The following is a 12,827-nucleotide window of genomic DNA, read 5'->3' as shown; positions in this document are numbered from 1 at the left end:
TGTTGCATCTATCTATATTCATCAGGGATATTGAGCCCTAATTTTCTTTAGTGATGACTGTTTATGTTTTGGTATTAGAGTGATGTTAGCCTCATAAAAACTCCTTGGAAGACATACTGTTTCTTTGGCTTTCTGGAAGAGCCTGGGTTAATAGGAAGTAGGTCCTCTTTGAAGATTTGGAAGATCTTACTAGTGTACCTGTCTGAACCTGTGCTTTCATTGTGGGGGGAAGGGGGAGGAATTTAATTACTGCATCTATTTCTGAATATTAATTGGTCTGAACAGGTTTTCTACTTAATACTAATTATATTTTAGGAGGTTGTAGGAGCCTCCTAAAGGTTAAATTTTAACCTTCTAGATTAAATTTCCTTCTAGATTCTCTAATTTAGTGGTACAGAGTTGTTTCTAGTACTCTTATAATGTTTTTGTATTTCTGTAGTATCTCATAACTTTTCCTTTTTTGCATTCTGTTCCTTTATCAGATTTATATCTTTTATTTGTGAGTCTAATATGGATTTGTCTCCCTTATTCTTTTAAAAACAACAGCTCTTGATTTCATAGATCTTTGGCATTATTACTTTTTCTTGGGGGGAGGTTTATTTCCACTCTGTCACTATCACTCACTGTCACTGTCCTCCCGTTGTTCATCGATTTGCTTGAGGGGGCCCAGTAATGTCTCCATTGGAGACTTTGTTGTTACTGCGTCTGGCATATCGAATACCTCATGGGGAGCTTGCCAGGCTCTGCCGTGCGGGCGAGATACTCTCGGTAGCTTGCCGGGCTCTCCGAGAGGGGCGGAGGAATCGAACTCAGGTCGGCCATGTTGGCTGCGTGCAAGGCAAACGCCCTACCGCTGTGCTATCGCTATTTACTATTTCCCTCCTACTTACTTTGGACTACCTTGATCTTTTTTAGTTTTTTAAGATTAGGTTATTTATTTGAACCTTGTTTTCTGTTCAATACCTCTATTTCTGTGAATTTCATAGGATAGCAATTATCATGTCCCTTATGGTCTGGAACTTTATGTCCTCATTTTCATTTATTAATAGGAATGTTTTTATTTCTTCTTTTTTTCTTCTTTGGCCCACTGGTTGTTCAGTAGTATGTTGTTAAATTTCCAAGTGGTTGAGTTTTCTTTAACTTTCTCTTTATGGTTTATTTCTACCTTCAAAGCATTGTGATCTGGAAAAATGCTTGATATAATTTGTCTTCTCAATTTAATGAGTACTTAATTTGTGTCACACCTTGAAATCTACTCCAGAGAATGTCGCATGTGCATTGGAGAAGAATGTGTATTCATTTTGTGGGGGTGAAGATCCCTATTCATATCAATTAAGTATAGCTCTTCATTTCTTCCTTTTAGACCAATGTTTCCTTACATTTTTTGGACTTGATTTATTCAATGTGGGTGGGATATGGAGTAATTAAAAGGTCCTACTACCACTGCATTGCTGTCAATATCTTTCTAAGGCCTGTTGAAGTTGGTTTATATATTTTGGTGTTTCATTGACACATATACACTAATGAGTTATAAGTCATCTCTGTCCTTCATAAACAATTGAATTCTGTTTTGTCTAGTATTAGTATGGCCATCCCAGGGTTTTCTTTTGTTTTGTTTTGTTTTTAGGTAATATTTTCTGGGCCTTTTATCCTTAGCTTATCATGACAGGTCAGGTGTTTCTCTGTTTCTTCTCCTTCAGAACTTCTATAATGTGGATATGGTTCCTTATGAAGCTGTCCTAGAGATATACTCTTACGTTTTTTCTTCATTTTTCTCTAATTCTTTTTATCATCTTCTGTTCTTTATTGATGGATCTATGTATCTTATTCTCAGCCATGCTTATTTGTACCTGAAATTTCTCATGCTGCTAAGCCCATCTATATCTAGTGATTTTCAGCTGGCATTTCTCATACTTTCTCTTTCCTTATTGAAGGTCTCTAATGTTGCTTTCTTCAGTTCAGTGTACATGCTTGCCATTGTCAACTTTGAAGTTCTCTTTGTAGGGGAGGCTACAGAGCTCTTCTGAGCTTGGCTCTTCACAGGCTTTTGTCTTTGTCCATTAATGTGAGTTCTCCTGTGTTAAGGCTCAGAGTGAGGGTTTGTTGTTTTTTTGTTTGTTTGTTTGTTTTACCAATCTTGGTGACAGTGCAGGGATCTCATACACTAGTTTCATGCAAAGATTGTGGTGCTGAATCTATGTTCCTTCTAACTCCTGGTGGAAACTGGCAGTACAGAACAGTGCTGCCTGCCATCATTTGCAGTTGCCAGTGTCTTTTTATGGATTAATGTCACTGTGCTTCAGTTTGGGCATAAGTGTGCAAAAGAATCTTTCTGACTGGGCAAATTCCTTCACTCAGCCAGATACAGTGTGGGGAAGGCTGGCTTTTGTTTTTACCTGGGGCAGTCTGAAGATGCCTGCCCTGAACACCTTGCCAGGCCTGTGTCTGCTTTCTGATCATGTTTTGTGAGGGTAAAGGGTTAGAAGACTGGGCAAAAATTTTAATTGACTACTCCTTTTTCTTGGCAGCATTCTGTGCCTCCTCTGCTCTGCTGCCCCCTCTCCTCTCTTTGGGGCTACTCTCCTTATCTGTTACTCGGCTCTTATGCCTTGATCCAACATGGAGAATCTCCTAGATCTTGTTGGACATCATTTGCACTTCTTCTATGGGGTTGCATGTGAGATTCTGTGATTCTCTGGGATTATTTTTAGGGTCTTTTTGTTGTTGTTGTTGTTGTTTGTTTTTTGTTTTTCTTTGTTGGCTGGTTGGTTTTTTTTGTAAGAACCCAGCCTGATCTCATGGATTTCTTCTCCCTGAAAAATTAATTTTAAAAAAATTTGCATTTTTGTGCTCGCTTCAGTAGCACATTTACTAAATTGGAACAATACAGAGAAGATTAGCATGGCCCCTGCACAAGGATGACACGCAAATTCGTGAAGCGTTCCATATTTTTAGTCTACAACTGTACCACATGGTGTTTCACTAATAAAAAGTTAAGGGGAAAAAATTGTCACTTTTTATGACAAGTGTTTAAATTTTAACAAAAATATGACTAGACATAAATATCTAGCAGGTGAATGGAAAATCATTTCATACATTGTTAAATAAAAAAAAGTAGATTGACATAGTATGATGCCTTTTTCGTAGAGTTTTACTTTTAAAATAGTATTTTTTATACATAGACTAAACAGACATGAATACAGATAGCGATTTCTATACATATTGAAAGGAGTAATGTAATTTAACTTTGTGGTTAACTTTGAGAAATGCCTAAGGAGGGTGAAGGATATATATTCAAGTTTAAGGTAGCATATTTTTTGCTTTTCTATATTATGAAAATTTTTAAATAGTACATATTTTAATTGAAATTGTTTGGTTTTAATAGATTGCTGAGTAATGAGATTATGCATTTTTATTGTTTACTGCTGTGCAAGATATACAATGAAATTTTCTTTTCATTTTGTTTTGGGGCCATACCCAACAGTGCTCAAGAGTTACTGCTGACTCTGCCCTCAGGAATCACTCCTGGAGGTGCTTGGAGAACCAGTTGGGATGCCGGGGATCAGATTGAAGTTGGTCACATGCAAAATAAGCACTTTACTCACTGTACTATCTTTTTGGCCCAAGATGAAATTTTCTTAAAATTTATTTCCATTAATAGAGAAATTCACTCATTGGTTAATTTACCATTGTTAAATTATTTGATGGTGGTCTGAATTCTACCATATATCTGTTTTCCATGCTGGAGACCAGGTATAGAGGCGTAACATCAATGTGTTGGACCTGATTCCACTTCCACAGGACATAGACATGTCCATTCACTTATGTTACCCCAAAGATAGTTTATTCCTGAGCTCATGGGTCTTGGAGTATTATAGCACTGTAGCACTGTCCTCTCATTGTTCATCGATTTGCTCGAGTGGGCCCAGTAATGTCTTCATTGTGAGACTTGTTACTGTGTTTGGCATTTCGAATACGTCGCGGGGAACTTGCCAGGCTTTGCCGTGCGGGCAAAATACTCTCGGTAGCTTGCCAGGCTCTCCGAGAGTATTGTATAAAGGATTTTCATACGAAACACCGAGTTCTTACATAGTTTATCTATTGTACTGTTTAAGTGTGAGTGTTGTAGGTTCCTCCTCAGACTCCTGTCATTGTTAATGACTTCACTCTCTTGTTCCTTGACTCCTGGTCCAGATTGTGACATCTTACTCCTGTTTTGCACTCTCCACCCACCTCTATTGTCCTTTGGTCTGGTCCTTATCCACCTCAGATCTCAGTCAGCTCTGCATTTCTGTTTTAAGGTTTATTGGTGGAACCTTGCAACCTGTGTTCCCTTGATGGGGTTTGCTGCTCTGGAATATGTTACTAGACTTCTCGTGTGTGTGCCATAGCCCAGCAACTCCCTGTTAGGTTTTCTTGGTTCCATAGCTGTGTGTGCGTGGGTGAAAGCATAAGTGAGGGGGCAAAGAGAGTTTGCCCTCCAGCTAGGACTGAGCATGGGTCAAAGACGGACTGCTAGACACGGGTTCCTTTTATCTCTTATTTCCTTCTCCAGCCCTTCCATTATTTATATTGTGTAGATAACTTTTCGGCAAGTAAAATTTAAAATTAAATTAGCTAGATTGCCATGGAACCCTCTCCTTTACTCCATTCTAACACTTTATAACTTCATGTAAGTATTTATTTGGGAAAAAAATTTCAAATTATTGCTAAAAAACAAAGAAATTGAAAATGAACTAATCAGACAATCAAGTATGAGATATGAGAAAAAACTGTGTCCATGGGGGCTGAGTAAACAGTGGGTAGGGCATTTGCCTAGAATGCATTCCATCCAGATTTGATAGCCAGTACACTGTATGATTCCCCAGGCACTGCCAGGAGTGATTCCTAAGTGCAGAGCCAAAAAAAAAAATCCTGAGTACCATTAAGTGTAGTCCCCAAACTAAAATAAAATTTTTAAAAAATAGAAAGAAATCTATGTCCAGAGAGATATTATACCTATATAAGGTGTTTGTTTTGTGTGCAGCCAACCTGTGTTCCATCTCTGCATTACATATGGTCCCCCAAGCCTTACCAAGTTGGTTCCTGAGTGCGCAGCTATGAATAAGCCCTGAGCACAGTGGGTATGGCTCCAAATCCAAAAAATGTAGTAAAATAAAAATAAAGACAATCAGTGGCATTTGGCATTGTAACTATAATAGATATAAGTGGTAGCTGGGAAAGCCCTGTCACATGGGGCTTACACATCATGTCACTACATGTATATTAATATACTTGTGTATATCTCACAATAGTTCCCGAGAATTTGAAGGGGGGGTCCCTTAAGCAGTACTCTGGAGCTGCTTGTCACAGTGAGGTGAACCTGACAGTTTCACTGCTTCTCTGGGACTGCTGGGAGCAATAAGGGCCATGCCTGAAGCTGCCAGGCCCATACCCAGCTGTTCTCAGGGTCATACCCAGCAGTGTTAAGGGACCCCGAAGTGTATTAGGGGAGCCATTTGGTGCCAAGGATTAAGGCCCCAGACATGCAAAGCATGTGCCCCTGACTCCTATTGTTTCTCTCTCCAGCCTCACAAATAAAATATTTAATATATTTATATAGCAAGTAATATAGCAATAGTAATAATGTAGCAAATAAATATCAGCCTGTCCCCAAAAGGAAACTGAGGACCACATGGTGTTGTAAATCTACATAAGCTCACTTACCTTTGTAAAAACACTTTTTTTCTGACATGTTCACTTTGATAATATTATATTTACCATGTATCACCAAGGAATGTAAATTCAGGTCAGAGAAGAATTTCACAAGTTCAATAAAACATTCTGTAGTGTATCAAAGTCTGCATAAATGTCTAACCAAAACAGCCTGTTCATAAATCGTTTCTATTATAGGTAGTTTAACATTTATGATTATTTCAGATAAAACAAGCAAACTGCACATATTAAACTTATTAATTTACCTTTGTATTAACTCTTAAAATACCTATTTTTTTATTTCAAGATGACATGTGAAAACACTTTTAAGACGACTTAAAGCTGTTGCTTAGGGAAGTAATCATCCATTCAGTTAAACAATAGATTAAGTTCAGAGGCAGCAGGTCATCATCTACTGGCTATAAATGTAAGGTAATAAGTATGCTTAACTCTGAATTCCTGTATATAATTTAGAACACAGTATGAAATCCTTTTTAGAAGAAACTAAAGAACATGAATGAAACCATTTGCCAGGTACGCCTGTAAAAGGAAATTATTGAAGACAATGAATACCCAGTTTCACAAAAATCATAGTATAAACAGTAATCATAAATGATAATTAAAACAAATGAAACTTCTACTTTCATGATAACATGGAGAAGAACACTTCTACACAGTTCAGTCATGAAATGAGCCTGTTCCAGGGAACATGGGAACCTTTAAAGGTTTGTTTGAAGCTCCAATGATTCATTGTGGATTCATTGTATTGTCCTTTCTCTCCATTTCTGATAGCAGAAATCTTGTCCTTAGTTCCTGCTAAATAATTCAAGCTTTTTTTTTACAGTTGTAGATTTACAATTTTTTGTGCTTGGGTTTCAATTATACAATGATCAGATACCCATCCCTCCACCAGTGCCCGTTTTTCACCACCATGGATAATATCCCTCCCACCCCCATCCCCCCATCCCCTCCTGCCTCTGTGGCAGGGCAATCCCCTGTGTTCTCTCTCTCCGTTTGGGTGTTGTGGTCTGCAAAAAAGGCATTGAGTGGCAAACATGTTCAGTCCATAGTCTACTTTCGACATGCATCTCCCCTCCTGCGAGGATCCTCCAAACATCCTTTATTTGGTGCTCCCTTCTCTATCTGAACTGCCCTTTCCTCTAGGATACCCGGCTGGCCTCTAAGTTATGGAGTAATCATCCTGGTGCTGATCTCAGCTATTCTTGGGTATTAATCTCATACTTTGTTACTTTATATCCCCCAGATGAATGCAATCTTTCTATGTCTATCCCTCTCTTTCTGACTCATTTCGCTTAGCATGATACTTTCCATATTGTACCACTTGTATGTAAATTTCATGACTTCTTTTCTAACAGCTACATAGTACTCCATTGTGTAGATGTACCAAAGTTTCTTTAACCAGTCATCTGTTCTTGGGCATTCAGGTTTCTTCCAGTTTCTGGCTATTGTAAAGAGTGCTGCAATGAACAAACAAGTGCAGATGTCACTTCGACTATACATTTTTGCCTCTCTGGGATATATTCCCAGGAGTGGTATTGCTGGGTCAAATGGGAGCTCAATTTCTAATTTTTTGAGAATCGTCCATACTGTTGTCCAGAAGGGCTGAACCAGTGGACATTCCCACCAGCAGTGAAGGAGTGTCCCTTTCTCGCCACATCCACGCCAGCATTGGTTGCTTTTGTTCTTTTGAATGTGGACCAGTCTCTGAGGTGTGAGATGGTATCTCATTGTGGTTTTGATCTGCATCTCTCTGATGATTAATGATGTAGAGCATTTTCTCATGTGCTTTTTTGCCATTCGGATTTCTTCTTTGAGAAAGTTTCTGTTCATTTCATTGCCCCATTTTTGGATGGGGTTGGATGTTTTCTTCTTGTGGAGTTTAACCAGTATTTTGTATATCCTGGATATCAACCCCTTGTCAGATGTGTATTCGGCAAATATCCTTTCTCATTCTGTAGACTGTCTTTGTATTTTGGTCACTGTTTCTTTGGAGGTGCAGAAGCTTCTTAGTTTAAGATAGTCCCATTTATCTATCTCTGTTTTCACTTGCTCGGCCAGTGGCGTGGCATCTTTGAAGATACCATTAGCTTCAATGTCATGGAGGGTTTTGCCAACTTTATCTTCAATGTACCTTCTGGTTTCTGGTCTGATGTTGAGGTATTTAATCCATTTTGATCTTACTTTTGTACATGGTGTTAGGCAGAGTTCTGAGCCTATTTTTTTGTATGTAGCCGTCCAGTGATGCCAACACAATTTATTAAAGAGGCTTTCCTTACTCCACTTCACATTACTTGCACCTTTATCAAAGATTAGATGATCATATGATTGAGGGGAGATGTCAGTGTATTCAACCCTGTTCCATTGGTCTGCAGTTCTGCCTTTGTTCCAGTACCATGCTGTTTTAATTATTACTGCTTTGTAGTACAGTTTGAAGTTAGGGAGGTTGATTCCTCCCATTTTCTTTTTCCCAAGAATTGCTTTAGCTATTCGTGGGGGCTTCTTGTTCCATATAAATTTCAGGAGTGTTTGCTCCATTTCTTTGAAGAATGTCATGGGTATCCTTATAGAGATTGCATTGAATTTATACAATGCTTTCGGTAGTATTGCCATTTTGACAATGTTAAGTCTCCCGACCCATGAGCAGGGGATCTCTTTCCATTTCCTCATGTCCTCTTTTATTTCCTGAAGTAGCGTTTTATAGTTTTCTTTGTACAGGTCCTTTACTTCCTTAGTTAAGCTGATTCCTAGGTACTTGATTTTCTGGTAATTCAAGCTTTTATTCATAGTGTTATCTTGTTCTAGAAAATTCTGGCAAAGAACCAGGATTTATACCAGGACTTTTCAACTTGACTAAAGATTATGGAAACTTGTCGAAAGCCCAGGGTAAAATAGTCGGTTTAATCCCAACAAGTGCTCTTCACTGGTTCCAACAGCAAATTCAAGCCACAGACCTAACCTTCCAACATCAACTTCCTTTTAGAAACTTCTTAGCTTTCATTTTTGTGTCTGCAAAACTGTAGAATGGTGCCTATGTGATAATTCATGCTGAAAAGCAATAAGTGCTCAATCAGACTATTAATGTCCTCATGTGTAATTGAAAAACTTCTTATCTTCCAGAGAAAATTATAAAAATGATGAGGATCAAAATTTAATTAACATATAATTATAGCTGTACAGTTGTTTTGCAAAATAAAATTTTAAAATACAAGACACACAAAGGTTGTATAGTATATTGGGAGCAGGAGATATACAATGATTAAGGCACATGCCTAGCATGCACATAACCTGACTTCAAATCCCCTGAGCATTGCCAGGATGATCCTGGAGCCTTTCAGCACTGCTGGGGTTACACAGTATTCCCGGCATCCTAGCACCCAAGTAGCATGCCATCCTCTGGGCCCTTGTACAGAAATATTTGCTTGGTTGGCCAAGAATTGCCAATGCCTTCCACTCCCATCAGCCTCTGCAGCACTGCTTTTGGGAGCCCTCCCCTAAATAATAAAATTTAAAAAATTAAAGTTGAATGGCATTTACTTGAAAATCAACTAAATTTTACATTATAGTTGAAAAACTATGATGATTTTCAGAGCATAGAATTGCTGATGAGGCCACTTACACCTGTGACATTAATTCTAAATTATGTTAAGCCTGATAGATAATAGCACAGGGACTATGGTATTTGCCTGGCATGTGGCAGACACTGGTTTAATTCCTGGTACCACATGTTCAGAAAAAGTGAAACAAATGCTATTAGAGTAATTAGGTATAATTTTGAAGAGTTCATCTTTTTATATCAGTATATTCTGAAGTAATTGCACTCACCACACATTGCTTACTATTTTTCCTTATGCAGACGAAAATTTTCCCACTTCAGAAAAGAATAAGGTAAAAATTAAAATTTTTTGTACACTTAACTGGTAAGACTGCCTCACAGATCTGTAACTTTCTTGACTAATTAATTAGCAGCAAGCAGTAAATGAAGTACTGATATGTATTTAATAAATTTAATAAACAATATTGATGATAAATATAAGTGCAACCCTGACTAGCTAAACTTTGACCTCATGAAAAAGAATGATTTGGGGTATTGGAACAGATCGTATAAACTATAGAACCCTTCTAAACTCCTTATAGTAAGATAAACTTCATTTGGTAAGAAACAAAAATAAAAAATGAAAATGTCTACAAGAGGATACACATCAGGACGGGACTGAGGTGAGGCTAGAGAGGCAACTTGGGCATTTAGGGAGCCACAAACTCATGGGACTGTGCAAATGCAAACAAACACAAGCTTGTTTGAAGAATTAGCATTTGTCAATTAGATACTTCATTCTTTTAAATTTTTTTTATTTCTTTTATTGAATCATTATGAGATATACAGTTACAAAGTTGTTCATAATTGAGTTTCAATCATACAATGATTATTACAACACCCATCTCTTCACCAAAGCACATTTCCCACCACCAGTGTCCCCAGTTTTTCTCCCACTCACCCAAGTCCTGAGTCTGCCTCTGTGGCAGACACTTCTCTCTCTCTCTCTCTCTCTCTCTCTCTCTCTTCTCTCTCTCTTACTGTCACTCTCCCTTTCTCTTTCCCTCTCCCTTTCATTTTCCTTTTGAGCAATGTGGTTTGCAGCACTGTTACTAAAAGGGTATCATCCATATCACTTTACCTCCTTTCTGATGCTTCATTCTTTACAGACATTCAGTGTCATGCTTTAATCTGAAAACAAGTGCATCCTTAAATTTTATGCAAAAACCTTTAAAATGATTGGAACTAGAGTGAGAGTATGGAGGTTAAGGTCTTGCATGCAGTCAACTCCAGTTTGCTCCCTGGTGTGTGTGTGTGTGTGTGTGTGTGTGTGTGTGTGTGTGTGTGTGTGTTTATAAAAAATGTGGGAGTGTGATTAGTTGTAGCTATCAGGACCATTGACCTTCTATAAAACAAACAGCACAAAAATAATTGTTTTCTTTGTTTTCCTAGAGCTTCCCCATAGCAATGCTCAGGGTTGACCTGGGAACTACTCTCAGCAATACAGGCATGAAGGTTTAGTGCAGTGCTTGATTCCATAGTGTGGTCCCCAGCTAAGGTGATGCAAGGGCCACCAGGTTATCAGATCCCACCCAGTAGTGCTTTAGGGATCACCACAATTATGCCAGGTAATGCTCAAGATGGCCATGTAGTATCAGAGATCTACTTCAGAGCCTTGCATATGCCAGCACATGTCCCAGCACTTTGAGCTATTTCCCTGGCCTAAAGAAGTTACAGTTTTTTAAAAAGAACAAAAATTCTTTTTACATTTTATGTGATTCAGCTAAACATTGTATTAAAAGATGAACCAAGAGAAATCAATCACTAAAACTAAGGATTTGAGGGGAAATCTTAATAATGGGTGTAAAATAACATTGGGTTGTCATTTCTCCCTGGCCACAGGGAGCTTAGGTTTATTGGGTTACACCATTCACAATACTCCCAAAGCACTTCCATTTCCACGGTATTCATCTTTGTGCTCTGCTGTCTCTACCTGTTAATCATCATTTCCCCTAAGCAGTACCTGTGACTTTAAAGTCAAATTCCTCAGAAATCTCTGATTTTGTATTTGTAATGAAATACTGCTTTTCTCCTTCCCTTATGTCCTTTTGCATAGTTTACTTCAGAGCAATGTCCTTTTTGTATAGACACAGGAAACAGTGCTATGCTTTTGTAACTTGGAAGTTAATTGACCCAAGATAATATTCATTCCTGGGCATCTGTTTTATCAGTTTAAGCCTCAGTTGCCCTTAGCTCCTAGCAAGGTCCTGACAAAAGACTGAATGGATCCAGGGCAAGCTGTGAGCTACCCCAGCATCAAAGCAGGCCAGGGCAAGTGCGATAATACTTAACTATAAGTTAAGAGCACAGTCATGGAAAAATTCTATCATAATACAAAGAGTAACAACTGGATTAGGACTCTGCTAGAGTTTGGAAAGACTAATCTGGCCTGAGTACTTTAATCTGGGATCTATAGCAAGATGTCCCCAGGAGAGCTACCCTACAAGCTTAATGTATCTCTTACTGTGTCCATACAAAATGACTAATATTATTAAGAAGTAGAATTAAGATGTACGTTTAAATGGTTGTTGGACTAAGAAAAGGAGAAACACATCCCTAGATGGTATTCCTTGAGTGGATCTCCAAGCTGCTGGAGATCTTCATCTTAGGAGAGCTTCCCCAGGAAGGAAGGGCTTTTATATGTTGATTGTGCTACCTGCCCTAGGTGTAGTTGCCATCCCCAGTGCTTGGAGGTGGAGGGCCACACCAAGGCTGTGAAATGGAGCACAGAGAGACTAGCATGGGGGACAGGAAGAGACGAGAACAGTGTGAGAATGGAATGGGGTGCTTAGTGAGACTGAAATAGGTACCAACCAGCCTACCAGCCCTGTTCCCTCCTTCATGCGTCTGTTGGCAGCTGCAGGAGGCGTGGTGGGGAAATGGCACATGGCCACCAAACATACATGGCGGGCAAGAGAGACCACACCGCCATGCTCTCTTATTTATTTTGTGATTACATAATGGAGTAAGTCTAGATTAGGGTATATTTGGGCTATAAGGTTTTTATGGTATTATTTGGGATATTATGGTTTGTACGGTATTGTTTGCTACTTTGGTGCAAGGTTGAAATCATTCTTCAGTAAGTGGGGAAAAGTTGTCCCATTTTCATTTCACTTATTTGAGAATAGAACATTCATATGAAAAACACATGATTTTCAAATTTAAAAAATATAAGCAGCTGCAATAATATATTGCAGAATATAAAGTTAATTTATTAAGAAGTTCTTTGTAATTTAAGATGAAAAGAAGATTAAAGTTACGGGATCACAAAGCATTATACAGATTGAGTATATCCCCTATCAAATTTCTAATGGCATTCATTTATCAAGGCCATAGAACTAATACTACCAGTGTTTTTATGGAACCACAACACCCCCTGAATTGAACGCAATCCTGAAGGAAAAGATGGGAGGCATATGTTCTATTATAAAGCTATAGTAATCAAAACGATGGCAGGATGGAAAATAGACACTTAATCCAATGGGAAAGAATTGAAAGCCCAAAATAAACCCCACATAGG

At 38.4% G+C, this 12,827-nt stretch overlaps 1 protein-coding gene and 1 non-coding gene across 7 annotated transcripts in view; both read left to right on the top strand.

Moving 5' to 3' along the window:
• EHBP1 (EH domain binding protein 1) overlaps positions 1-12,827 on the top strand; it is a 365,545-nt gene that overhangs the window by 192,800 nt on the left and 159,918 nt on the right. The window lies entirely within an intron of this gene.
• Positions 2,848-2,953, top strand: LOC130038668 (U6 spliceosomal RNA). Its single transcript, XR_008794751.1, has one exon. It is a non-coding gene; the product is annotated as a U6 spliceosomal RNA (small nuclear RNA).

The sequence above is a fragment of the Sorex fumeus genome, unplaced genomic scaffold, assembly GCF_029834395.1.
Source record: "Sorex fumeus unplaced genomic scaffold, SorFum_2.1 ptg000006l, whole genome shotgun sequence".
Taxonomy (NCBI): domain Eukaryota; kingdom Metazoa; phylum Chordata; class Mammalia; order Eulipotyphla; family Soricidae; genus Sorex; species Sorex fumeus.
The sequence above is the reverse complement of the archived record's forward strand: the minus strand, read 5'-3'. Positions and strand labels throughout refer to the sequence as shown.